Source organism: Paroedura picta, chromosome 2 (genome assembly GCF_049243985.1).
Source record: "Paroedura picta isolate Pp20150507F chromosome 2, Ppicta_v3.0, whole genome shotgun sequence".
Classification (NCBI taxonomy): Eukaryota; Metazoa; Chordata; class Lepidosauria; order Squamata; family Gekkonidae; genus Paroedura; species Paroedura picta.
The window spans coordinates 145,432,377-145,459,001 of NC_135370.1; the positions used below are offsets into that span (position 1 = coordinate 145,432,377).

At 43.9% G+C, this 26,625-nt stretch overlaps 1 long non-coding RNA gene across 1 annotated transcript; it reads right to left on the reverse strand.

The window, feature by feature from the left end:
* Positions 1 to 9,693: 9,693 nt before the first annotated feature.
* Positions 9,694 to 25,229, reverse strand: LOC143828817 (uncharacterized). The gene is made up of 3 exons (XR_013227900.1): positions 25,197 to 25,229; positions 20,556 to 20,711; positions 9,694 to 9,905 (listed from the first exon to the last, which is right to left on the reverse strand). It is a non-coding gene; the product is annotated as an uncharacterized LOC143828817 (long non-coding RNA).
* Positions 25,230 to 26,625: the final 1,396 nt, after the last annotated feature.

Consider the following 26,625-nt stretch of genomic DNA (forward strand, 5'->3'; position numbering starts at 1 on the left):
AATATGAAGACTCTTTTCATGAGAAGCCAGCTCGTTGGATCGATAGTAAAAATGGATGCCTGAAGCTGTGGGAGCTGGAAAAGCCAACTACTTTGATACAGCATGAACTTTTCTCAGCAAGCCAAGGCTGCAGCTTAATGCATGCTCACCTGGGAGTAGATCCCCAGGAATGAAGTAGGACTTACTTCTGAGTAAATGAGCATAGGATTGCATGCAATACACAATGGATGGATATTAAAACCCACCCTTAAAGGTTCATGAGATAAAGTAATGGGAGGTAAATCTTAACCCATATAAAAATCCAGATTCCCAGCAGGTGTGACAAAGGAAACTTAAAGCTGGAAAATGTCATTTTAATAAGGTGTTCTGATTTCGTTCTTCTGCTGCAGACTAACATGACTAATACAAGCAGACCCCTTGTGTGGTTTTCAGCATTTATTAAATGCATATAGCATGTCAAAAAGGTACTGGGAACAGAGCTGGTCCAAATCATGTCCATAAATAGCTTAGGACCTCCAATTATGAGGGGCTTCTAAATATACATATCCAATTACTGTTTTTTTTTGCAATGCTGTGGCATTGCTTTACCTTGACACAGCCTAGGCCAGGGGTAGTCAAACTGCGGCCCTCCAAATGTCCATGGACTACAATTCCCATGAGCCCCTGCCAGCATTGTAGTTCATGGACATATGGAGGGCTGCAATTTGACTACCCCTGGCCTAGGGCTTTGGCACATCAATCAAATCATGACCATGCAAAATTTCATATTTTCTCTAGGGACAGCATGGGGGCAGACCCTACATTTACCACCACTTTTAAAAACTACTTCCAATTTCAATTAAAAACCTGCTCCCAGAAAAGTAATACCTCAGGACCCCCAACATTATAAAAGACTACCGAGAGTTGTTTGTGTGTCTCTGTTTCCTCCGGCAATCCAGGTCCCTGGTCTCTGCTGGCACAGTTCCCAGGATTTGCTTCCCACTCTCCTTGGGAAGCTCACGTGACTTCCTGTTGATGTCTTCTATAAGGTATCTGTGAGACAGCTTGCCTGGGATTTCCTCTTTTGCCAGCTGTGCAGCTGGCCTGACCTGCACAATCCCATCCTTGGCTCTCCTTTGGGCAGAACGAAAGCTGATCCTATCTTTCCAGCCGCCACTAGTCCAAAGCGGCTACCCCAGCAGGTTCTTCCTTACAACCATGCTCAACCTCTGAAAATGCTTGGCTCCAGTCTGTAAGCTCTGAGCATCCTGGCAGTCATCCAGAGAATTCCAGCAGACTTTTCTGTGTGTTGCTTCAGAGCAGATGGTTTTCATACAAGTGTCAAGTCTGAGTGTTCAAAATATTATTGTAGCTTTCTTTAAGTAAAAAACACCACCTGATGCTTCTCAAAACATATTAACATGTTTTTCTCTAGCTGCATCATTGGGCAGAGGTCTTGAATCAGTGGCTGGGCATCTGCTCAGTATGACAAAAGCCCCAGGTTCAGTAGCCAGCATGTTTTGTCAAGCAGATCAGTCAGGTAATGTAAAAGACCTGAGACTCTCTGCTGGCCAGAGTATACAAAATAAACTATGGTAAGCCTCAATAGCAAGCAGCTTCATGTTTACATGTGACTTGGGCTTTCTTATGATGTGGTGCAATTTACATGGCTTATGGGTGGACTCTTCCATGGAGCCAACCCTGGGAAGTAAGAGCACCCATGGTGTGGCATGTCAAAGAAAGTGTAGCAATGGCTAAGGAAGACCAAGTTCAAATATTTGGGTGACTTTGGGGCAAAGTACTACCTCAAAGGGTTACTGAGAGCTACCATAGGCCCCCAGACAAAGATCTCTTCTGTCTCCCATTACACAGACCATACTCCTCACATTCAGCAGCCCACGTGCCTGGTATTTTGAAGCAATATTCTTCCCAGCCTCCAGGTGACCCCAGAACTTTGTAGCCCTAGATCCCTTCCTGCTGGCCCAGCTCCTCTGCAGCTCACCTATCAGTCTCTGTCACATTTTTATCCTTCCCTTCCTTCAAGGAGCTCAGGGTGACATGGTGCTTCTATCTTCCATTTAATTCTTCCATAGGGCTGCCAGGTTTCCTGCTACAGTGGGAGACCTCCCAACAGCAGCCCCAACCACCACTCAGTAGGACAGTGTGTGTGTGGGGGGGGGGGGAGAGGGGATTCCTTCCCGAATAATTGGTGGAGTGATGGTGTGACATTTCTCCCTGAGTGAATCTGGAAATGATATCATTGTGTCAACGCAATGTTCTAGGATCCACCAAAAACTCAGTTAAAACCAGAAGGGAAAAAACAAAACCATTTCTGGTGAATACTAGGGCATCATATTGATGCAATGACTTCCCTCTTAGGTTCGCCCTGGAAGTGTAAGTAAGGAAATAAGTTTATTGTTGCCGCCTTATGACATAAGGACCATATCACACTATTGCTCTGATGACACTCCCCAGTGTGTGCAGTGGTTAAGAGCAGCGGCCTGTAATCTGAAGAACCGGATTTGATTCCCCACTCCTCCTCTCATGCAGCCAGCTGGGTGGCCTTGAGCTAGTTAGTCTTGAGGAACTACTGCTAGACAGTCCAATTTATTTTAGTTCATTTAGATGAAGAGCACCTTATATATATTCTCACACATGCTCATTGTTGACATTGAGGTCACATCATGACAGGCAGATCTCCTGATTGGAACATCCATGATGATATTTGGAAACCTGAATCTTTGGTTCTTCAGGACCAGAAATGGAGTTTTCCTACTGAAGAGTTCCGGAAACCCAGAGGTATATTTCGTAATGGAGCATTTTAGAATGGGATGCCTGTATAGATGCCAGTGGATGGTAAAAGCAAATAATGAAGGCAGTTCCCATTCTTTCCTGATCCCAGGTCTCACTGTGGGAAACAAATCAATAGACTTATTGAGGAGCCAACATGCTAATTATGGTAGCTGGAGGCTGGCAGACAACTTTAAAATTATACGAAGGGATGAGTTGGCAGCTGTCTGACAAGGCAGTTTCTCCCTTGGAAGGGAAGGGCGGCAAAAAGTAATTCTTTGCAAGGAAATAGTAGAAACTCCACTGATCTCTAAGACCAACTGCTGGGAGGTATTGAGCCTTCCTCAAACATAGCTTAGCATGTAATGGGAGATGGGGATGGGGGTGAAGTAAAGACTGTAAACCTGATACTAAACATCAGATTTCATTCTCTTTTCCTGCTGCAAATCATAATCCTACAACTTTATTCCTGTTGACAATAATTATTGGGTAACTATATATTTTTTCTGTAGCACAAGGCAAAGCAGTTGATAGCTGCTATAAATCATAGGTCTTGCAAATATATTTTGTATTTTTTAAAAATTAGAGGACAGATAAATAATCAGCAGTTTCAGTTATTGACAAAAATAGTAGGTTGCCTTTCCGCCCCATAAGAGGGGTCACTAAGTTGGCTAACAGTTAAAGCTCTATTAAAAAATTAAAACTAAAACATATCTTTAAATAGGACAGGGTCCTATTAAATAAAAGAGTAAGGCCACCTGGGGAGGAGTTAGGGCGGGCCCTGTCCAGGATAAAAACTCAGAGGGCCCAATCAGGAGCCGCGAAGCGGCTCCTGATTGGGCCCTCCGAGTGTCCATCCAGGGCCAAGCAGCCAATGGGAAGGCGCGCAAAGTGCCTTCCTATTGGCCCCTCACCAGGACAGACCAAAATTCCATTCACCCAGCCCAGTCTGGCTGCCAGTCTGCTCCTGACCACCAAAGGGAGACAAGGTCAGTAGGGCTGCCAATGGGGATGAGAACAGAGGCTTGGACAAGCTGTGCCAGCCCTTTTCGCCCCAAGGCTGTCCTAACTGCCATGTCCAACTGCAAATTGCCTCAGAACCCTGACAGAGCTGGCCGGAGGCTGCAGAGTGCTCCCCCTCCCCCCTTCAGGCCTGCTGCGAAGGAGCCTCTGACAGGCCCTGACTGAGGGAAGGAGGCCTTTCCAAGAGCAACACAGGGGAGACTGAGGGCCTTCCTTGTGAGGGGGTGGGGACTTTCCCCTTCGGCCAAACAGTTGGCTGACAGGGAGGCCACAGAAAAGCCCCTTCTCACTTAAAATACTGCTCTGGCCGGGGGTTAGACACAGCCAAGCCATGTGTCTTTCTTCTTTGCAACTCTCTGCAGATTTGAGGCCACTGCACAGCGTTATTCTGCAGAGGAAGCTGGCTCTTTTGTCTCCTGTTTCTTCTGCACAACAACCCTGGGCAGTAGGCCTCAAGTCTTTCAATTCAACAACAACCTGTGTGGGAAGCCTTCAATGTTTCTTCTCTACCACAACCCTGTCCAAAGTAGCCCTTTCTGCCTGGGGAGCTGATCTTTATACTCTGCAGGTGAGCTGTAATTCCAGGAGCTCCTCAGGCCACACCTGTAGGTTGGCTACCCCTGGGTTGGAAATATTCCTGGAGGTTTGGAGGTGGGACTTCAAAATCGTACAATGCCTCAGAGTCCAGCCTTCAAATGAGCCATTTTTGCCTGCAGTTGGTAGGGAGTGGTGCAGGAGTGTCCCTCCTGGCCTATGGGTTATGGCCAGCCCTTATCAGCAACTGTTTGTATTCTGGGGCGCAGACAGGCAGACCAACATCAGTCCTGTGAGTCTGGAAAGTGCAGGGAGATCTAAATAAATATTTACAGCCTGAAACTAAATAGAGAACAAGTAAATGTCTGGAGACACATTGTAACTGAAATAGTAACTGGCAAATAACCTTGGCCTGGCAAATTAAAAAACAGTATTAAAAACCTTACTAAGGTCAAGACTGCTGTGCACAGACAGTCTTCCTCTTAGGGTTGCCAGCTTCCCTGTGAGGCTCGCTACCCCACCTCCCTCATGGGGAGTCTGCTATGGGGAGAGAAGGGGAAGACAATTGGAAAATGCTTTGAGACACCTGAGGCCTGCTGGGTCACTGCGGCCCATTCCCAGTTCTCTCAGATCTCTCACAACCCTACATACCTCACAGGTTGACTATTGTGGAGAGACAAATGGAAAAGGTGTTTGTAAACCGCTTTGAGATTCCTTCGGGTAGTAATCAATAGGGTACAAAAATCTGTTCTTCTAAGGAGCAACCATGAAAGAAGCATGTGGGCACATAACATTTTACCAACAGTGAAAATATGGGAGACAGAAGGAACAGGGTGGACACCTGTGTACTGTGACTATCCTAAGTGTATTAGGGCAGAGGGGCATTTCGGTGAATGTGGCCTAATTCACACAAGAAGGGAAATGACACAGAACTAGGGGGAATTGGTTGCCATGTAATCTCCCCCTAAGAAGAGTCTCCAGTCTGATTTTCCCTTCACATATCTGAGGACATGGCTCTGGAAAGCTCATCTGTAACCACTATGCCACAATTCCCAAAGGTCAGTCCTCTCCCACAATCAACGAACATTCCACACCACAGGTTCTTGACACCCATATCTCCACACCCATGGCCTCATTTGCCACCATGCCACCACAACCTCCCACACAACACACATGACAACCCCATGCCCTTACAGACTGGACAACTCCTCCCCTTCCTCTTCCCACTGCCAAGCTCTAGCGCCCGTTGTATTCTTGGAGACAACGGGCTTTGCCCCTAGTATATCATATAAAACAGTAACCCTGTTCACAAGTTACCATAAACGCTATACTCTTTTTCTTTTTCTTTTCAATATGTGCTTTGAGTAATTCTCATGGTATTTTCAGGGAGAAATATTACACCATTGCTCCACTGAATATCAACAAGGCTGCCCTCTGAGACTTGAAAAAAAAGCCACTGGAGGAAGGGGCTGCAATCTTGTGTGTGTGAGGGGAACAAAGAACGTAGAGGTTGCACAAGGAGTGGCTTTCCTCCTCTATTTCTCTGCTTAAAATGACACAAGAGAAGCTGCAAGCCAGGTTTTTGCATTAATAGCCAGACAGGTGAGTTGATCCAAGGCTCGCTTCGAGCTCTCCTTCTCCCTCAGTTTCATTGAACTAGGAGAACACTCTAAGGGCCGTTCCGCATTCGTCCAAAATAGCACAATGGTTACTAATTGAAATCGCTACAGTTTTGCCATTATGCACAATGTCGTTGACAATCTGCAACACTCCTGAAACCGATCCGCAAAAAGCGCTTTGTTGTAGCGCTTTCAGGGAAATCCCAAAAAGTGGATTCACCCTCCGGAAAGCACTACACTCCTGCAACCAATCTGCAACACTAGCGGGAAAGTTCTGTGCGTTACCATTGTTGCGGTTTCTGCAAAGTCCCTCCCCCTGGCTCTCTCCTTTGATCTTCCGGCGAAGCGATCGCCATTTTTTTTTTCTCCGAGCGAGCGAAGAACAACGCACCGGCAAGCCTTTGTTTACCCAGTGAGGCTTCCCCGGCTGCAGTCCCTCTGTTTAAAGTCACCAAGCACAAGCATCGCAGAGGCCCGTTTGCTGGTTTATTTTCACTTTATTTTTCACACTGTTTTTGGCCAAAAATCGTGCCCATGAGGGGGGGGGATTTTTTTTTTCACTCGGGGGGGAGCGTGACAACGATGAAACGGTAGGTCAAACATCACCTGCTAGCTGGATGGGTCTCTCCGTTGCAACGAATCAACGCATATTCGTTGCAACGGGTGTCTCTGTGTGTGTGTGTGTTTTTTTTAAACCTTCCTTAAAGGGAAAGAGGCTGTTTGGGAGCATGATAATGGCCGCCCATTGGCTGGTTGACGGCCAGGGGCGGGACACAGATCAGCAATAGCGCTTCCTTTCTAGCGATTTTTGCCGAGACCTATGGGAAACGATAGAAACGCAACTGGATTCCACTACAAAGGCAGGTATGCATAACGACGAATTCCATTATTTAAAATGGCGATTTTTCGTTCAGCAAACAATTTGCTACATGGATCCCGGTGCGGAATGGCCCTGATATCTGACTGCACACCAACTTCACCTCCCTCTGATGTTATATCAGTTAGTAAAACCAGCTGCCTAAGGCATTTTGTGGATGCAGCTTTTTGTCTGATCAACTGGTCTTTGTATGAAATAGGACACACTGCCTCACATTGCAGGAACCGTATCTACTTCCTTGTTTATTCATGCAAAACAATGTTCCTCTCTGTCCCTTGCCTGGTCACATCTCTTGCCAGTGTGTTGATCTAGTTCTACCTCCTCTCTCTCTCTTTCCATCACTCTGTCTGTCAGCACAGGTATTTGCTTTGGTGCCCACCAAAACTCCTCTGGCAAAGACATCCATAAGTTATTTTTCATGGTGTATAAACCTTTTAACTGTTTTCAACCTTCTGCCTATTAGTTTTAACACATGACTCTGAGGGGTTTTTTCCCCTTCAAAAGTGACTCTTTCCTGTTCATAGTTTCCAAGCTATTATGATTTTATAGACATCAATGATGCTCCTCTTGGCTGCCATTTTTTTACTAAATGGGAAAAATCCATAAACCTTCCTTTTTAATATTAACCATTAATTCCTTAAACATTTTAGCCTCTTTCTCAATAGACCCACCTGACTAGATTATGGGGAGTTTCAGAAGCAAATTATGGGGAGTTTCAGAAGCAATTTGCAGTATGGCTAGGTGAACTGCTATTCCACCTTTAAAACGTTTTTTTTTTAATCACACTATATTTGTGTTAGCCTAAAATAGCTCCTTGGAGATGAGCCCTTCCATTTATACCAAAGACAGCCACCCTGAGGCCTGCCATCTTGCCATGTGTTAAAGGAAACAAAATAAATGAAAACATCCTAAATAATAATCTAATTTGGAGTATGCCATAGATTTAAGGATGCCAGTTCATTTTGGAGCTTGCAAGATTTCATAATTCCATGAACAATTTGGGCAACAATGTAAAAATGTCCCCTTTCTAAAGAAAGGATTGGTTTTCCAAATCATCCTCCTGGCATTAAATGGAAATCCTTTTCATTCAGCTCAGTAAAACGGAATTGTTTAAAATAATTTCAGTGGATCTATTTAAATATTGGATTAATAATGATATCTCTTTCGATCGCTCTGAGTTGTATGACAAATTCAGGGTGAGTTTATAGCCTGTCACTCTTTGTCTTGGCATCCTGGGGCAGGGTATATCATGACAAGAACAATACAGTATAAAATCAAACAATAAATAGTTTAAAATTTTATAAAATATTCAAATATATTTAGGGTAAACTGGCAGCTCACAGTCATTAATAAATTAATTAATGTTTATACAAAGGAGCAGGAGATGGTGTGCCAACAAGGGAGACCTATGTGATGTTATTTCCCACCCCCCCTCATGTGTGCTGGCCTCAATTGAAAGTTTGGTTGAAGAGCTCCATCTTGCAGGCCCTGCAGAACTTTGGTAGTTCTACATGATGTTCTTTGGAAGCTTGTTCCACCAGGCAGAGGCCAGGGCCTATTATGCATGTATCACTTTTCAACGCAGTCAGTTCACCAACCCTTTTAAATTGTCCTTTTAATAAATGTTTTAAAAACATTCCCGTTTATGCATGTGCTGTGATACTGCATTTGTTTTTTTTCAGTGATTGTGAACCTTTAAAAGTTTCTACGGTAGGGGAATGAGAGTTTGAGGAGGGAATTATGTTGCTAAGCAACATCATTAACATTCCAACTAGTTTGTCCACAATTTCAATTCAAGCCAGTATCTTTAAGAGAGAGACCTTTGGTCTGCAGAAATCCAACTACCAGGGACTGCTTTTGGGGGGAAATTGCTCTAAAGTGGCTGCCAGAGAGCCACCTGGAATTAAGGTAAAGATCCTTCCTTCCTAAGAAAAAGCCACGCAGAACACCAGACTATCCTTGGGCTATTATGGGCAATAGGAGACTGAATCAAATTGCATGTTCACATGATCACTGACATTGAGGAAGCAGAAATCAGCAGCAGGAACCTCAAGCCCCCCCCCCCCCAGTCACTGATCAGAGGTAGAGCTTTGTAGTCTCAGGAGCGTTCATGGAAGGAGGAACTGCCATAAATACCACAGGGTAATTTCTACTAATATACATAGCAATACAGTCATCTTGGTTGCCAGGGCAAATGGCAGGTTCATGTGATCGCTGACAAAGGCAGAGTACCAGCGGCAGGCGTTGGAGCTCCCATTGGTAGATGAAGGGCTGCGAGCAGCAAAGGGGAGAAGACCAAAAATATGCTGACATTTATGCATCCAAAAAGACCATTCTCAGTGTCATTACACAAGAAAAATCACCATCAACTAGTTTCAGAAGCCTCACTGCCAGAGGCAGTGAGATAAATGCAGTGACATAAAATGCTGCCAGAATGGTGGCCAGCATTTGCAATACAAAAAGAAAAATAACACAATGGGTTTTGCGCTGCGAAAATAGTGCCACGTTAAGAACTGGAAAATAAGACATCGTTTTTGGTAGTCTTTTTGCAAGTTTTCCACGAAGCATAATACACCCAGGCCCAAAAAAGCCCTGGCCCTAGTCGAGGCCAGCCATAGTTCTTTGGGGCTGGGGAACACAAATTGGTTAGCTGTAGCCAATCAAAGCATTCTCTCAGGGACATATATAGAGAGATGATCCCTCAGATATGCAGGTCCCAGACCACAAATAAATAATTGCTTGGTGTTCAACGTTCTAATTTTAAAAAATCACTCAAGAAGTAGTAACAATTTTATGCCACCATCTGTCCTTCAGTTAATTAAATCTAGCAAAGTGATCTTTTTTGACTTTAAGTAATGAGGAGGAAGCAGGAAGGCATTTTGTGAACTTCAGACTAACTCAGTCTAGCATTATTAATCTGCATTTCCTTTTTATAAAGTGGGCAAAGGTGAGTCAGTTGTTGCTTGACAGCTGTGAACCAGTCATATGACTCTGTGATAAAATCCCCCAACATACATTTAATGTCCTACAGAAGTAAGACTGATGGGAGAGAGGCATTGCTTGAGTGATGAATGGGGATTTCTCTGAAACAAAAAGAAATACAGAAGTGTCAGGTGGAGAATAAAATGACTTTAGGGGCTGTCAGGAAAGTGCCACATTCCTACACCCACTGCTGAGTGGACGTCATGGAACACATCCAATATCCCCTCCCACACACCATGCACAGACAGACCACCCAGAAGAACCCACATTTTAGCATCACTTTTTAAACTCTGTGATCAGAAGAACCCACAAACTCTCAATAGTAGGGCTTAAGCCCCACTCGTAGTGTTCATCCAGCTGCACACAGCAGATCTGGTGTCTTATCTGATGGGAACACTGTATTGTATTGTATTGTATTGTATTGTATTGTATTGTATTGTATTGTATTGTATTGTATTGTATTGTATTGTATTGTATTGTAGAAGAGATAGATATGGACTGTGTTGGCAAAGCAGAATGGAAGCCAGGATAATCAGGCCACAGAAGGTGGTATGGTGACCTGTCTGACTCAGTGAGGGACAATAATGCACTGGGAAATGTGGGGTGGGCTTGAGTTCCTTTCCTGAGATGTGCTGCAACTATTCCTATTTGCTACTTCTGTCATCCCAGCAATGATAATCTTAAATCAAAAAATAGAGCAGCAGTTGGACTAGAATCCAACCGTCTCAAATTACAGACCAATAATTACCCAAGCTGAAATGGTACGGGAGATTTTCGCACCCGTTAAATGTAGTGAAATGCTTAAGGTACATAGTGGTTATAGTCTTGGCCCCTCTATATGATGTCATTAACTTCCAGCTTCTGGGCAGTAACTGGCTGGCTACATCCTCCATTTTAAAGTGCCAGTTGGGGAATCGCATGGATTCCCCAGCCTATTTAGCGCTAGCTATGGGAGAGTAACCAGCAGAGGGAAGGTATGGAAGCTCAAATGCACTAAAGGCACCTGCCTCGTCCTGACCTCACACCCACCTCCCTCTCCCTTGTTCTTGGGGATGGGAATATCTTTTTTAAAATGGCTAATTTACTGGAGGAATGAATAGGCAGACAAGCATGTAGGCAATGCCAGAAATAATTTATCCCCAAAGTTGTAATACAAAGTATGCCTCTCAAAAGTCCTCCCCCCAAATCAGGAACAAGATTCATTTTTTAAAGTATCAAGACTTGTGATTCCATAAGGGGTGGCATTCAAAAGTACTATGCATCTATGATTAGATGCATAGGCATTTAAACTGAGAAGTATGAATTTTTAAAAAGCGAGCATCGTGAGACCTTTAAAACATGGAGAAAGGGGATTGGTTGCCTGGATTGATTGACAGGTGGAAGAGAGTTGTGTATAAAGCACGTTGCTCTCTTCCGCCATTTCCAGCAGCAGTTGTGGAGGGTGAGAAGCGCGAAAAGGTGGCAGACAAGAGAGAGACAGAGAAAAGGTGAGGAGAGGATGAGATGTGCGATAATATTTAGCACTACACCATTCAGCTAGTGTAACACTATTTTTTCTGATGTTTGGAAATGCCCAGTCTTACATGGACTTCCTTGTGACATACTGACACATCTTCCACCAGTCACATGGATTAGGATTCACAGTTCCCAACCATATAGACCAATACTTAAGATGCTTTGTGTACATAGGGATTGGCTTACAAGTGGTCCCAAGACAATTCCTAGCTACATATTTAGCTACGCCCAATTGATGCTATAGATCAGTGGTCCCCAACCCCCGGTCCCGGTTCGTATATCAGTCGGTACCGGGCCGCGGCTCCTCCTTGTCCTCCTCTCCAGCTGCTGCCTCGGGGGCTGCCCTGCCACTCTGCCGCCGGCTCACCTTTGATGCTCTTCAGTGGCCGCCATGGCTGGGGCTCCCCCTCGGTGCGGCACTGCGCAGCTGCTCCTGGCAGTGCCCCCAAGAGGGCAGCAGGAAGTCAGGCGCCAGTGGGAAAGCAAGTGGAGCAGGGGCTCAGGCGGTGGCAGCGGCAACATTCCTCAGCAAAAGACTGCCCCCCCCAGGCCTCGGTAAAATTGTCAAGCGCTGACTGGTCCCCGGTGATAAAAAGGTTGGGGACCACTGCTATAGATCATATTATTTTTGGGTTGCTCTGAATTTTCAAATTTGAAAGTTGAGTTGATTTTTCCTCCATTAAGCAGGACTCTGTCTATCTAGAAGCTAATTTTTGATTACTAAGAGATAAAGACAAACAAGTATCTTTGTGGGTGGCTAAATTTTGGTGACTGTAGTAAAATCACATTATCACTCAGGTCATGAAACCTTTTAGTGTCTGATGGTTATCTGTTTACGACTTTTGTCATGAAAACAGTAATTAAGAATAAGACATTCCTAGGGTAACTTCCACACAGCAACAATTACCAGGCGTGCTGTCATTATGCCTCTGCTTTCACAGCAGCCATAGAGAATCTGAATTGGGGAAGGCAGGCCTCTGTTTTCCTTGGTCATCTCTGTGAGCCCACCATGCCCCTCATACCCTTGGAGAGCTTTTTTTAAAAATGATATTTGCTTAATCTTTGTAGAGTTATAACATTATAGCAAGTATTGAGTTTTTTAAAAGCCCTCTGTTGGAGTGTAGCATAATAGCAAGAACAAGGTGGTAATGGCAATGAAATGGCAATGAAATGGGCTGGCAGTTTGACCGGGTACATCTTTCCATCAAGATGTCTGCATACCTTCTTTGAAGGTTATCTAATAGCACAGCGGGTTTGAGAAAGAATGAAGCAAAGGAGGGGGAAATCTGGAAAGTAGACAAACAATGCTGGGAGTGGGGGGAACATATCCAGTTTGGCTGCCAACCAGAGCAAAAGCTCTATGTGGAAGCGAGCTAAGTTAAGGCCTGAGAAGAACCGTACACACAGGCCTGAATCAGAGTAGCACTATAGCCAATCAGAATGCCTAGCATATTTGCTTTGACAGGTAACTATTTGATTCAGTCATGCCCAAGGATGCCTTCCATCCTGCCCTGCCTGCTTTGAATCCTCCAGCCATGCCTCCATCATATTCACTGAGGTGCTCAGGCATACCTGTTGCTGTTTTCCCAACACTCCTGTTATCACTCAGGCTGCCTTGCCCCTCTTTTCATGTAACATAACCAACTCCCCCCCATGTGACAGCCCCCCCTGAAGACATCTGAGGTGAGAAACAAGTAGGAGTGAGGAGCAGCTATCCACAAAACCATACCTGAAAACAGCCCCCTTTAAAAATGGAACTTTATATTTTTAACTGCTAACTGTTTTAACTGATAATATTTCATTGTAAACTTATATGTTAACTGCCCCAAGCCAGGATCCGGGATATAATTTTGCTAACTTTAGTTTCCCCTGAGAGTTATTTATTTAGGTCAACCAAGGTTAATCTGACCCTGAGCTGTTTTATGCTGACATAATAGAACAGACTGTCTGTTTTAATTGTAACTTCAATACATGTAAAAATAATAAAGCATCCAGCAAAATGTGTTAGATATCAACTGTGGATGAGAGAGTGAGGTTTTATTGCTGCATCTGCCAGTTGCCTCTGATTATCTAGCTCTACAAAACTATCTGGAAACTTACTCAACCTCAATAACCCAAATATAGGTGGAAGCAAAAGGCTCCTGAAAGGAGAGAAAGAAGCTACCATAGCATTCCAGTTCCTGTTCCACACCCTTAGTCTCCATGGTGCTACAAATCAACCCACATTATAGCCTCTCCCGAGTATGGGTTGTATCTTCTCACTCCATTCAGCTAAGGGCAGTGAGGAATGCTGGCAGGAAAATCCCTAACGCTGGCAGAGGTTGCCTTGTACTGCACCCTTCATGGAGCAAAACAGTAGGGTGGGGTCTGATGTTCTCAGCAAATACCTTGAATGTCTGGAAGCAGCATCACCCAAATACAGTTCGCTCAGTTTCTGAGATCTGATGGAATCAAGCTATACCTAACCATACCATTCCACAAAGGAACAAATGGGCCACCATTGATTAATGCGATGCTTTAAAGTTTAGAAAGAAGAAGGAAAAACTTGCAGTGGCATCCTAAAGCCCTTTGATTTCAATGGATTTAAAAGGCTATAACTCTGTGTAGGATGACACATAATAAGTTGTTGCAACTGTTCCCAGAGAATAACATGGCTTGTTTTTGTCAGGAAATTGATGGCCTAAGGGTAATTCCTTTCAAACACAGTACAGCAGTGCTCCACTGTTCAACTTATTCAGTTCCTCTTTTGAAAAGCCAGCATTTTATGCCAAGGGCAAGAAACAGATTCCATCCTAATTGGTATTTCCTACCTCTAAAATTGTATGGGGGGAATGGAATAAAGGAAGACACTTATCTATTTATACCTTTCTCACAGGGACTCAAGGTGGATTGCGGAGTGAGTCAGTATAATCAACAAAATGGAACATGAGTCAATAAACCAGGATTGTAGAAGTCTGAACCCAAACAGAAATCTTAAAGACAGAACTGAAGCATAGCATAAGTATTGATAGCCTGAGGGAGGGTGCCCTTAGTGACTGGTTTATAACAGATGCTAAGGGAGGGAGGGTTGATGTGGGTCTTACATGATTTTACCAGCTAGGATGGGCAGGGGAACAAAAAGGGCCTTCCCAGATCCCAGGACCTTGTCAACATACATCCTGGAAACCTGATCTATGAATAGACCAGGCAGCGTCTGATACAGCTGACATCCACATCAGCATGTATTCTCAATATTTTACTAGTAAAAAACTTGACAAAGGTATCATAGTTGTCTGTGCCTGGGACAGTAAAGGTTTTGATTTATGCATCAGCAGATGCTGAGCTACCTTTGACAACTGGCTGGCTGTGAAATAGCTGATGCTATAATGGTAGAGGTAAACTTTCTTTGGTGCCACCACTACTGCTTTGTTGGAACTCTTTTGCTTGGCAACTCAGGAGACAGTAAGGTGGCTCCTGCAGCCCAGTAACACAGGCCTTCCCAGGTCGATTTATGCACATTCTGTGAGTTAGGACTTTCTGTGCAGCCCAGCAAACAGATAATTCTCCAGTCTCTGGTTTCCTCTCGATCAACAGTTTGAATGATTTCAGCCTGGCTTTCCCTGAAAGTTATGATCTCCTGGTTCCTGTCAGAATTTCATCCACCTGGCCATTTACAAGAACAGACAATACAAAGCCAGAAAATCATGTGCTTGTTGGCCTTTGTACTAACTAGAAACTATGCGTCACAGTATAACTGTGCTTCGGTTATGCAAAGCATTTTCCTCACTTGGTTGACTTCTCAGAGACCAACTATAGGTTACAAAGTCCTCAAGTTGTATTCAAATCCACCACAAGATATTTCAGTCTGTACTTGGAACTCCGTTCCTAGTCATGTGGAGACCCTACTTGGGTTAGAACCATGGCATTAAGAGAAAGGGTGCTTCAGCCGTCCCCGTCTGTGCAATTTTCCCTGACCTGATGCAGCCCCACAGAGAAACCATCATTTGCCTCACCAGGGGAACCTATGTGTGCCCTGTCAGTAAATGGGACAACCAGGGCCTCCAGATTCATTTTGGGTCATTAAAATGATGTGAAAGGAAAGGCATGTGCACTCTCTCCCTGTGCACCATAGTCCATAGCCAAATTGGGCCCCTGCATACCTGAGAACTGGTTTCCAGTATGGAACTCACAATGTGTGTTTGATGAATAGCTCCCATTGATAGCAGTCCCAAGGACTGTGTGATGTATAGTTTTGGCCCTCACAATGACAACCCAAGAGAGAGTGAATCTGAGTGGTATCATTTCAGAATACAAGAAGAACTCCCTGCATGTAGAGAGGTAAAGATATATGCACACATTAAAAGGGCATATGCCACTCTCTCTGATGTTCAGAGTGGCTTAAAATCAATAATATGTCAAACAGAAATCTAGGCTTGAGTTTTTATCCCTTACATCTAGTTTTCTAGATGATGTTTCCTTCATGTAGATAATTTGAACAGTTCACCCACTTTAAACTTGCTCTTTTGACAGATTCAGTCTGGACTGCATTATGGCTGCTTTTTTAGGGTGTACATGATGATGTTAATATTTTTAGTGCTGATGCTCCTTTCTATTGGTTTTAAACTGCTTTAACTAAGGTCTTACAAGCTGCTTTGTTTATATACTCAGAAAATATGGAAAATAACTATTTAAACTATGTTACAGGAAAGCACATTCAGTTATCAAAGCCACCTGCTGTAATATAAGGCAGTACAGCTCTGACACAGGGACCATTTCTGCATGGAGGCTTTCAAATGCGGGATGGTAAATCTCGTGTTTGCGGCCCTCCTCATGGGGAGACCCCTCCCACATTGTCCCTCTGACCTGTCATGGCTTTTTGCCTCTTAATGAGGCTGCAAGGGAAAACAAGTCAAACTTCTCCCTTGCTCCTTGGATTGTCAAAGAAAACCGCCAATTACAGCACAGCAATTCTCCCCTTCCCTGAGACCTGAAATTAATTTTTTTGAAAGGCATTTCTGTGTTGCTATATGGTAATGCCACAACACAGATGCATTTTAAATAAAAAGCAGCACTGCCACATAGTTATGGAGAAATGCCAGAATTATACAGCATTCCCCCCTCCTTTTGGGATTCCTGTTCTTTGGGACTTTATTTCTGTCTGGGTGGATTTCTGAAATGCTCAGCATAGTCCTTTGAGCCCCAAAAGACATTTTGTGTTAATAATTGGCTTAAAAACAAGGTGCTCAGACCCCTGTTTGATTGGGAGAAGAATGATTGATCACCCACCCACCCACCCACCCCTATTTCCCAGCTTATTTCCCAGCTTATTTCCCACCCCCAGAAAACAGAAAAGGGTCTGTGTTTTGCCTGCCTGATCCCAGAAAGATTGTGGACACTTCGAAGAAGATTTTATTTTACCTTTGACAATGTATGTTTGTGTTTGCACTGCAACGTGGACTGCGCCATTTAAAAAAATTACTCAGATCAGGAAATGGAGAGGAGAGGGAGGGTGCAAAGGTGGGACAAAGCTGCCAAGACTATTGTGTGTTTCCCCCTCCATACCATCTTATCACTGGTTGCTCACTGGTTGCTCAGCAATGGGATGCAAATCCAGTTTTCCAGATTCCCAAAATCACGAGTTAAAAATGCTCAAAACTCAACCCAGCTACTGGACAGCCTTGGGATGCAGACGATGTCATGTGAAGGGGACTCTAAAACCCACCAACATTTGAAGGCTGTCCAGGAACAGATTCCTCATGCAGAAATGGCCTCACTTGTGACTAGTGAGAAGTAAGCCATAGATTCTGTATCCTTATGGGTGAAAATGAGCCATATAGCAAAGAAGGTTTTTTGGGGGTAATGCTTTCAACAAAGAAAAATAGATAGGTTTATCAACTTTCAGATCTGCTTGTACTTGATGTGAAAGTTACAGGCTTTTGATTAAATTGTAATTCATTTAAATAATTAAATCTGTCAGCAATTCTGGTAATTATATCACTACAGCTACTGCATAGAGCTTTGTGCTCTGCCAGTTCGATCCAGCTGGTGATCCCCAGCCCCCAAGATGTACGTTTGGCCTCAACCAAGGCCAGGGTCCTGGCCCCAACGTAGTGTAATTAGTTACCAGATGAACTGCAGACTCTTCAAGAGCTTTCGCAGTTCTGAACGGCCTGTAAAATGGAGCACTTCTGTCAGGCATTTCGTTGGGACCAATGAACTATAGAACATCATTGAACTGGCCCCTTCCTACAAGAGCCAATAAGAAAGAATGAAGCATTATTCACAAGTAAGCAGGGGCCAGTGGTTATGGATTCCTAAGGATTTTATCAGCACTTTATATTTTTCACTGTTAACTGTTTTCACTGTTTGTTTTAACTGATAATATTTCATTGTAAACTTATATGTTGTTAACTGCCCCAAGCCAGGATCCGGGATATAATTAAAAACTTGTGGTTCTCCATTTCTTTCCCTCATTGATTTGTTGATCTGCCTCCTAGACTGTTTCATGGACAGTATGATCTTTTAACTGGGTTCTGACTTGGTGGAGGAATGAATAGAGGGGGGCCTGCAGATTTTATTGGGTACTAGTTTACTCTGGTCTCAACCAAAGGCCTGGTGGGAGAGTGTCCTTTTGCAGGCTCATTCCACCAGGCTGGTGCCACAGCTGAAAAGGCCCTGGCCCTGGTTGAAGCCAGATGCACTCCTTTCAGGCTGGAGACCACCAACATGGTAGAATTAAAAGACCTTAAAATTCATCTTGGGGCATAGTTCTATAGTTGTACAGAGATATACAAATAATATTTTCTCTTTTTGAATACTTCCCTTTGTCATAGCCAGACTTTCAGAACTCCAAGCAGCTAATGGTCCTGTCAGAGTTGTTTCAGTTCTGAAGAGCCTGTAAGATGGAGGTCTTCCACCAGGCATTTGGTTGAGGCTAGGCTGAGGAAGATCTTCAAAACTAAGGTGACCAGATTTTAACATTGGTAAAGCAGGACACCATTGACCGGGGGGTTATTGATTACAAATTTGGTCTATATGGAGCAACAAAAATTTTACATTACAATTTGCCCCCAGATGTCCTTCCAAAAATGGGACTATTTGGTCACCTTATTCAAAACTCCAAACTTTGTGAATACTTCTCCTGGCATCTGAGACTTTCAAATCTCCAAACAGCTATTTATTTACTCTACAGAATTATTTCGACTATTGTACTGCCTACAGTTATGCAAGGGTAAGTCCCTGTGTGGGATTTTCCTGAATATATTAGTGGGGAGAATTTCAGTCTTTGGTTTGAACTCATATTTTCCCTGCTCAGTAATTGAGCAGAACATCATAAAACAATCAAAAATGTAAAACTAGATCTTAGCAACTTAATTTGGCAAGGAAAAAATACCTCTCAAACAATACAATTTAAAACCACAGACTGTGTCATCTACATAGCAGCATAACCTTTGGCCACTGAAATCTGCCTGACAAAACTAGAGATGTAGTCATATGAGATGTTGTCAGATCTCACTTGGGGAAAATGAGCCACAAAGTCTTGGTTGCACAGGCGGCAACTGTCTGGGATCAAAGTCCAGTGCCATGAACATAGCAGTCCTCTGGATTTCCCCTTGTTCGCATGACCTTTCTTCACTTGAAATTTCTTTTGCCTCACAAGGGAAATTGGAGGAGATTCCCTGGTTGAGTCACCGAATCCAACTGGAATGAATGTTCGTTTTTCCCCTTCTTTAGTCAGCGGTCACAATAGGATCCGTGTGAATAAACTGGAAATGCAAGTTCTACCAATTAAAGCTCCAGTCCGTTCACCCTTACCTACCAGATTGTAGTTGAACATTAACTTCTGTGAAGTATCTTGGAAATTGTAGTTGCTTCCACATGGAAGTCATGCTCCACATTACCCCTAGTTATAGTAAATTTGATTCTGGCATATGCACAGCATTCTTATGCTTCTGTCAATGATCGTCAGCACCAATTTGATTTTTTTCCACTGAGCCTGCTTAGTATGGATGATTGTCTGCAAGGTGGATTTAGGAAAGCATGGAGCAGAAGGTGTGACCTCCCCACACACATCCTGTACTACACCCAGTGGCACTTCCTCTCTCATCTGCTACTCCCCACAAGGGGGGGATTTTGTTCTATTTTAAAAGTCCTGGTAGTTAGTATACCAATTTAGTCTTTCAGAAATGTACCCACTGGAATGTTTTATCTCTATAGGACCACACTTCCTACAATATTTTTTTGTAAGGCAAAAACCTGCCTGGGACAAGGGTGCTGGGGAGGGCAGGTAGGAGGGAAAGCAGAGAAGATCTCTGCCACAGTACAGACATTCACAATGGCTATCAGAGAAAAACAGGAAATTACCCCTACACAGAAGTAACCTATGCCAGGGGTGGCCAAACTGTGGCTCTCCAGGTGTTCAAGGACTAAAATTCCCTTGAGCCTCTGCCAGCACATGGAATCTGATGTTTTACTTCAATGTTGACTGGATTTTATTCATATTTTAATGTGTCTGCAAATTTACATATACAAGTACATATACTTCTTTATTATATTCAGTATCCTGGTTTTTATTGGTTATTTTCGTCTCCATGGTTACCTTTCAAGGTCCATTTATTCCTTCTGATTTTCACTTGTAAAAATGGAATCCTCTTGACACAGAAGATTATTGGATCTGACTGTGACATCTGATCACTAGGGTTGATTTGACTGATCTGGCTAGCTAGGTGGGTGTTGACCATCTCCCTCACTGCTCCATGTGCTTGGTGTAGTGGTTAGGAGTGTAGACTTCTAATCTGGCAAACCAGGTTGGATTCCCCGCTCCCCCACATGAAGCCAGCTGGGGGACCTTGAGTCTGGAATAACTTCAGCTGTGATGGCCAGATCTTCTGATATTAAGAAGAACTGCCAGCATCAGGGAGGAGGGGGTCGCTCTTTGTCCTGTTCCCAGACTGCTACAGAACAATCCTGAATTTCAGCAGCAAGGGTGTATGGGCGACAGGGAAAGTCCCTTCCCAACCCAGGAACGAGAACCAGACAAGTTCCTTGTCTCTAGTAAGGCAGCTGCCATTTCCTCCTCCACCGTTCCCATATATTAGCAGGAATGGAGCTGCTGTGGGAGAAAATGAGTTTACCAAGTCTCACAGGGCCAGGATTAGATTTTTCAAAACCTATCGTAAAGTTACACAAAGGAAGGGGAACAAATGGAAATTAAGAAACAAAATGAAAGTACAATTTCTGTCTAACTTAAAACTTACCAGGTTTTCCCATCTCAGGTTTCCTAAATTCTGTATTTCATTCCCCTCCTTTGTCATTGTCTTCTATGCCTGCGTTGCAAGAGTCCAAGGCCTCTTCTTGCTAGCCCAGCCTTTCTGAAACGGGGTTTTGTGAAACCTTGGGATTTCCTGATGGCTCTGGAAGAGTTTCCCGAATGGGTGGGAGTTAATTTTTATATATATCTTTTAAAATGTTGTTAAAACTTTTACCCGAGGATATGACCATATATGGTCATGTCGATCCCCCTCCCAAAATGGCCAGTGATGGGGCTGGAGGGGGTGGGAGGGTCCCTGGGTGGGTGTGTACACCGCTATGCTCCCCAACCATATTCCGCATATTCCACGTCTAGGGTTTCTCAAAGCCTGAGGAATGTTTCAGGGTTTCTCAATGGTAAAAAAAGTCCACATTCCTAATCACTATACCAGTCTGGCTCTGGGAATCTAATGATTTGCCAATGCATGAAACAGTATTTCCAATGTATGTGTATTAGCTGTCCAAGGGAAAATAAGCATAGCAAAAAAATCTCATACAATTAATACTTTCTTAGATATTTTATTGAATAATTCTATTCCCTTCCTGTTTCATTTCGCTGACTTTAGTTTCCCCTGAGAGTTATTTATTTAGGTCAATCAAGGTTAATCTGACCCTGAGCTGTTTTATGCTGACATAATAGAACTGATTGTCTGTTTTAATTGTAACTTCAATACATGTAAAAATAATAAAGCATCCAGCAAAATTTTCACCATGAGAGGGACCGTCTTTGATCAGTCTTTGATCAGAGAGGAGGGAGGCTATCTACAAAAGGATTCTTCCAGAAAGGACACCAATCAACTCTTTCCCCAGGATGTGAATTTTGAACGCAGAACATTTGGAGTTGTGTGTAAAGACAGGAGCAGGGTACAGAAGCAGGCGGTACCCTGCAGAAGTTCCCTGTGAGGCATCAGAGACATGTGACTGGAGAAAGCCAACCTGAGATGGGCCATCAAGCATGGGTAGGCACTCACCATAGTCCTCCTCCCCTGGCACATCATGTGAGAGAAATCTAGGTCTCAGAATTAGAAACCTACATGTCCTGACTCAGCTGGTACAATGAAGCCTTGCTTAGCTTTGAGTCTTATGAAATAGCTTTCCTTGCAGCTAGAGAGGAGTTCATTTATTGAAATAACTGTCCTGGATTTCATAAACTGTGTGGGGTAGAGTCATGTGCTGACTTACGCCGTGCAATATAAGTCAGGCAAACTTTGTATTTGAGAAACTCACTATCTTTAGGAAACTTCTGGGCGACTGTGTGGGAGGCAGTATTATAGTACAGATGGTAAGTGGGTGGAATGGATAGGCCTGGGAAACACCAGTGAGCCTAGGCATCTAACAATTCAGTGCAGAAGATTAAAATGTATTTTCCACCACCCCCATGAAAAAAAAAATTTGTCCATTACTTTAGAACTTATTGTGTTTCTTTTTTAAAAGGAGGGGAAAGGAATGATTAACTGCAGACTGCCGATGCAGCACTTTTTGAACGTAAGAGAGCAAGAGAGGCAACGGAAACAGTATCTGATTTGCTGGTATGTCATTTGCATTGTGAATGCGGAAGGAAACCTGGTTCAGCTCCCTTGGGAAAACAGTGGAGCAACTGACAACTCCTAGCTTCATGCCCTCTTTGTTAAGGTGACCAGATTGTTCCCCTTTTGGAGGGGCATCTGGGGGCACCTGGCAAATTGTACTTATATTGAAATTAAAATATATATATATTACAATACTATTTTTGCATTCTATGCCTTCTATGAAACTTTTTGTTGCTCCATATAGACTAAATTTTTAATCAAGAACCCCCCCCCCCTCCTGGTCAATGGTGTCCCGCTTTACCAATGTTAAAATCTGGTCACCTTACTCTGTATATGGTCTGATCCAGAGCCTAGGACCTTAGAAATCACAGGCAAATGTTAAAAATCATGTTAGCAAATGCTATCATTCAGTGGTACAGTACAGTATAGTGTCTCGTGTGCAATTATCCTTGAGCAACATCCTTCCCTTTATGTGCACTCAGTGAACTGTTATGAGGCAGAGAGAGTGTACTGCACACCACAGCTGATGGGCTTATAATTGCTGGGCCATCTAGAATAATTAGAGGACTGTGCTTTCCACCCTGTCTTGAAGATACAGTATGTGGGGGTGGGGGGGATGACACACCAGAATAAAATGCTTCCTCTCAGATAGTTCTCTAATTTATTTTTCATGTATATTAAGGATGAAACGAATAAATAAAATCGCTATTGCACTGGTCAAGGAAGGACTCCCCCTTTTAGGTGAATCTGATCCTATCTTCCCTCTGAGATTTTCTAATTAGAAATCAGGCTCTTGTGCTTTGTTTCATACAGATACTGTCACAGGTATTCCTTTTGGGGAAATCTGACAGCTCTTGACTTAAGGCAACCAAACACTGGAGAGGAGGGGAGGGGAGAGGGCAGGAGGAGAGGCAGAACATTGGTTGTATTTGATATGTCATCATTTGAGGTGGGAAAGGGAGGAGGAAACCAACTCGACTCTGTTGAGCTTCCACTTTACTATGTCAACAAGAATCCCCTCCCAGGGGAGGAATCCGGATTTAACAACATTTGCAAACTGCACAGCAAACAGGGAATTTATTCAGAGCTGCACCTGAATAGCAAGATTTCTGTGCTAAAGTGCTTGTGATTCCACGGAATATTAGGGTGGTCATTGCACCGTTTTTTGTGGGTGTGGAAACAGTCCTGGAGGAAACAACTGCTTTATGGCATTGTAGGCTATTGAAGTCCCTGTCCTCTTCAGGCCCCATCCCCAGGAATTTCTCAACCCTTCCCTATCCTCCACCAGTGGCCAGGGAGAACTTGGCAAATCTAGGCTGAAGTAAATCTGTCAGAGGTCAATCTGGAAATAATTTGAGGCCTAGAAAGGCTATAATAGCTTAACTATTACAATAGTCTTCAGCTAGATTTGGAATCAGAAGTCGCTGCCATGAACTTGAATGTGAGACTTCACAAAGACTGCTTCCTAATTTGACTCCGGGCATATACAGATAGCTCTGATTTGGAGGACTGGATCAGCTGGTGTCAGCAGTTTTGACACACACCCACATCCCAGACTAGATATGAGAGTGTTTCATCCTGCCTTGACCTATCACAAGTCCACAAACATGACAGAATGAAGGTCGGGGCTAACAGGACATACAGTTTTGATTTCCTAAGTAGCCTTGCTACCATGCCTATGCACAGGGAGCTCCTGCCTGGTCATGCCCTAAAACAGGGGTCTACATAGACACAGAATTCTGTTACAAGATGGTGGGTGAAACTACAAAAAGGCTGCTACAGGAGATGGAACTGACTGCAAAATGGCTGTTGCAGAATGCGAAGACACCCACACCCTCACATGCATCCACAGGAGAGGTTCAAGCATATGGGAGAAGTGGAGTAAATTGAGGGGAAAAAAGAGAGAGAAGGTGTGAGAGATAAAACCAACACTGTAGTAGCAACTTTCACTAAAATATATTTTTTAAAAATCTTCATAGCTGCTTAGATCTCCATTTGGTAATAAGCTGTACATCAAGCTCCCCACTTATTCCCCCCCCCCCAAGCACAGGATGTGTGTGATTCTATGATTCTATAAGGGCAGGGGGACTGGATTTGCTGCCACTCTTGTTGCTTTTAAGGTTTGGAGGTTCTTATGTTTTATTGTGGGGATTTTTTACTTGTAGGGATTTTTATTGTGGGGATTTTTTACTTTTTTTACCGCCATGAGCCGGCCAGTCTGGGAATGGTGGGTGATGATGGATAGACAGACAGACAGACAGAAAGATAGAAAGATAGAAAGGTAAAGTTGTCCCCTGTGCAAGCACCAGGTCATGTCTGACCCTTGGGGTGACGCCCTCCAGCATTTTCATGGCAGACTCAATACGGGGTGGTTTGCCATTCCCTTCCCCAGTCATTACCGTTTACCCCTCAGCAAGCTGGGTACTCATTTTACCGACCTCGGAAGGATGGAAGGCTGAGTCAGCCTTGAGCCGGCTGCTGGGATTGAACTCTCAGCCTCATGGGCAGAGCTTTCAGACTGCATATCTGCTGCCTTACCACTCTGTGCCACAAGAGGCTCAGATAGATAGATCCTTATCCATGGTTTCTCTATATATTTGTGAAACAGCCTTGGAAGTGGAATGTGTCTGGCTGTCCAAATTGGAATAGGGCCCTGCCCCTACAGCTCCCACCCTCCCTCCCTGGACGCTAGCCACATTCCTGTACTGTACTGTACCACTGTATTTGCTAACATGATTTTTAACATTTGCCTGTGATTTCTAAGGTCCTAGGCTCTGAATCAGACCATATACAAAGAGTAAGGTGACCAGATTTCAGACACACCAGAGACAGAGACACACAGAGCCCTGCCAGCCTGAACACAAGCCCTCATTCCCTCCTATTGCCCTTGCTGCGAGGGAGGCAGAGAGAGACACAGACAGAGCTGCCCCAAGCCGCTGACAGAGACACAGAGAGAGCTGTCCCTGCTGCGGCGGAGCGAGAGAAGGAGAGATAGAAAGAGAGAGCTGCCCCAAACTGCATACCAGCCCTCCTTCCCTCCTAAGAATGAGCCCTAGTTACCTGCTATGCCTTCTGCTGCAAGGCACACCAAGAGACACAGAGGGAGAGGGAGAGAGAGACAGAGACAGAGAGAGAGATCTACACCTCCTGGTGTCCCCTGGGTCCTAGTGCCCATTGCATTCTTGCTTCCAATGGGCTTTCTTGCTAGTATTCTTATAATGATGATGAGTAAATAAAATACTACAAATGTGTGACAAACGCATTAACTTGTCTCCTTAGCATAAGCGTTTTCACAATTTCTTGGTTTGTATCTTCCCTGGATGATGGGCTTCAGATTATACCTTGTACTGAGAAGAAGTTACTTCCTGAAGACAAATGTGATCCCATGCCTGGGAGTGACAAATATCAAAGCAAGGCACTCCAGATAACTCACCACCCACTGTGCTGATTGCAACCAGATCCTCCTATGATAGGAAAGGAGTAAGGCATGAATAGTGAGGCTGATAGCATAAACACATGTCAACAAGGCCCAAGAACAGGGCAATCATGGGCAGTCTCATGATAGTTATACAACAACAGTAATGTAAGCTGTTGATCACCAAACAAATAGTACACTGTAATCCAAGAAAACGGGAGTGTGTGGTGGGGGGAAGTATGTGCATGATTGCAAGCCATTTGTGTGTAGCAACTGCTACAGAGCTGTCTAAACTGGAAAACAAGTAGACTGTGGGGAAATCACCAGCCTTCTTCCCATTTTTCACTGGAAAATCCAGCCTAACAAGACACCAAAAAATTTGAGAGCAAGGGGTAGGTATTTGCTTAAGCAGAACATGAAGCTTTTTGGCTTCAACTTTGGCTGCTCTTGCAATGCAGCACTAAGTCAACAGATCTTTGAATAGGACCGCAGTGATACTCAAAGCTTCACAGATGAATGCCAAAATGGGGATTCTTGAAGAACAGGCACATCAGCAGACATGGTTATCTAGAAAAAATCTGGGCTAAGAAGAAAGAAGCAACAACAACAATATTCTGGACTTAATTTCTAAGAGGAGTAGGGCTGCCTATTCTCTGTACCCGGCCTACACAGTTCTGAGAACGTGCAAAAAAGTCTGCAGGAAGCAACTTAAACTAGTGGTTGTTTAGTATACCACAACCCAAATCTATCAGACAGACCACAGCAAAGGCTAGCATGCAGTATTGCATGATTATTTAAATATTGTATTGTGGATTGAAGCTCTTTCCTCAATCCCCCTGGAAGCAGGGTCCCTCAGGGACCAGAGGGAAGGAGGGGGGGAGAGAGAGAGAGAAAGAGAGAGAGAGAGAGAGAGAGAGAGAGAGAGAGAGAGAGAGAGAGTGTTTCTCCACCTTAGGCTCCAGTTATCTGGGAGAAAGACAGGCTTATAAATGTTTTAAATGAATAATGGTACAAGCTGTTCCCTCAGTAGGGGGAAGCCCTGTGCACGTGTAGAACACCACCACATGTGGCTTT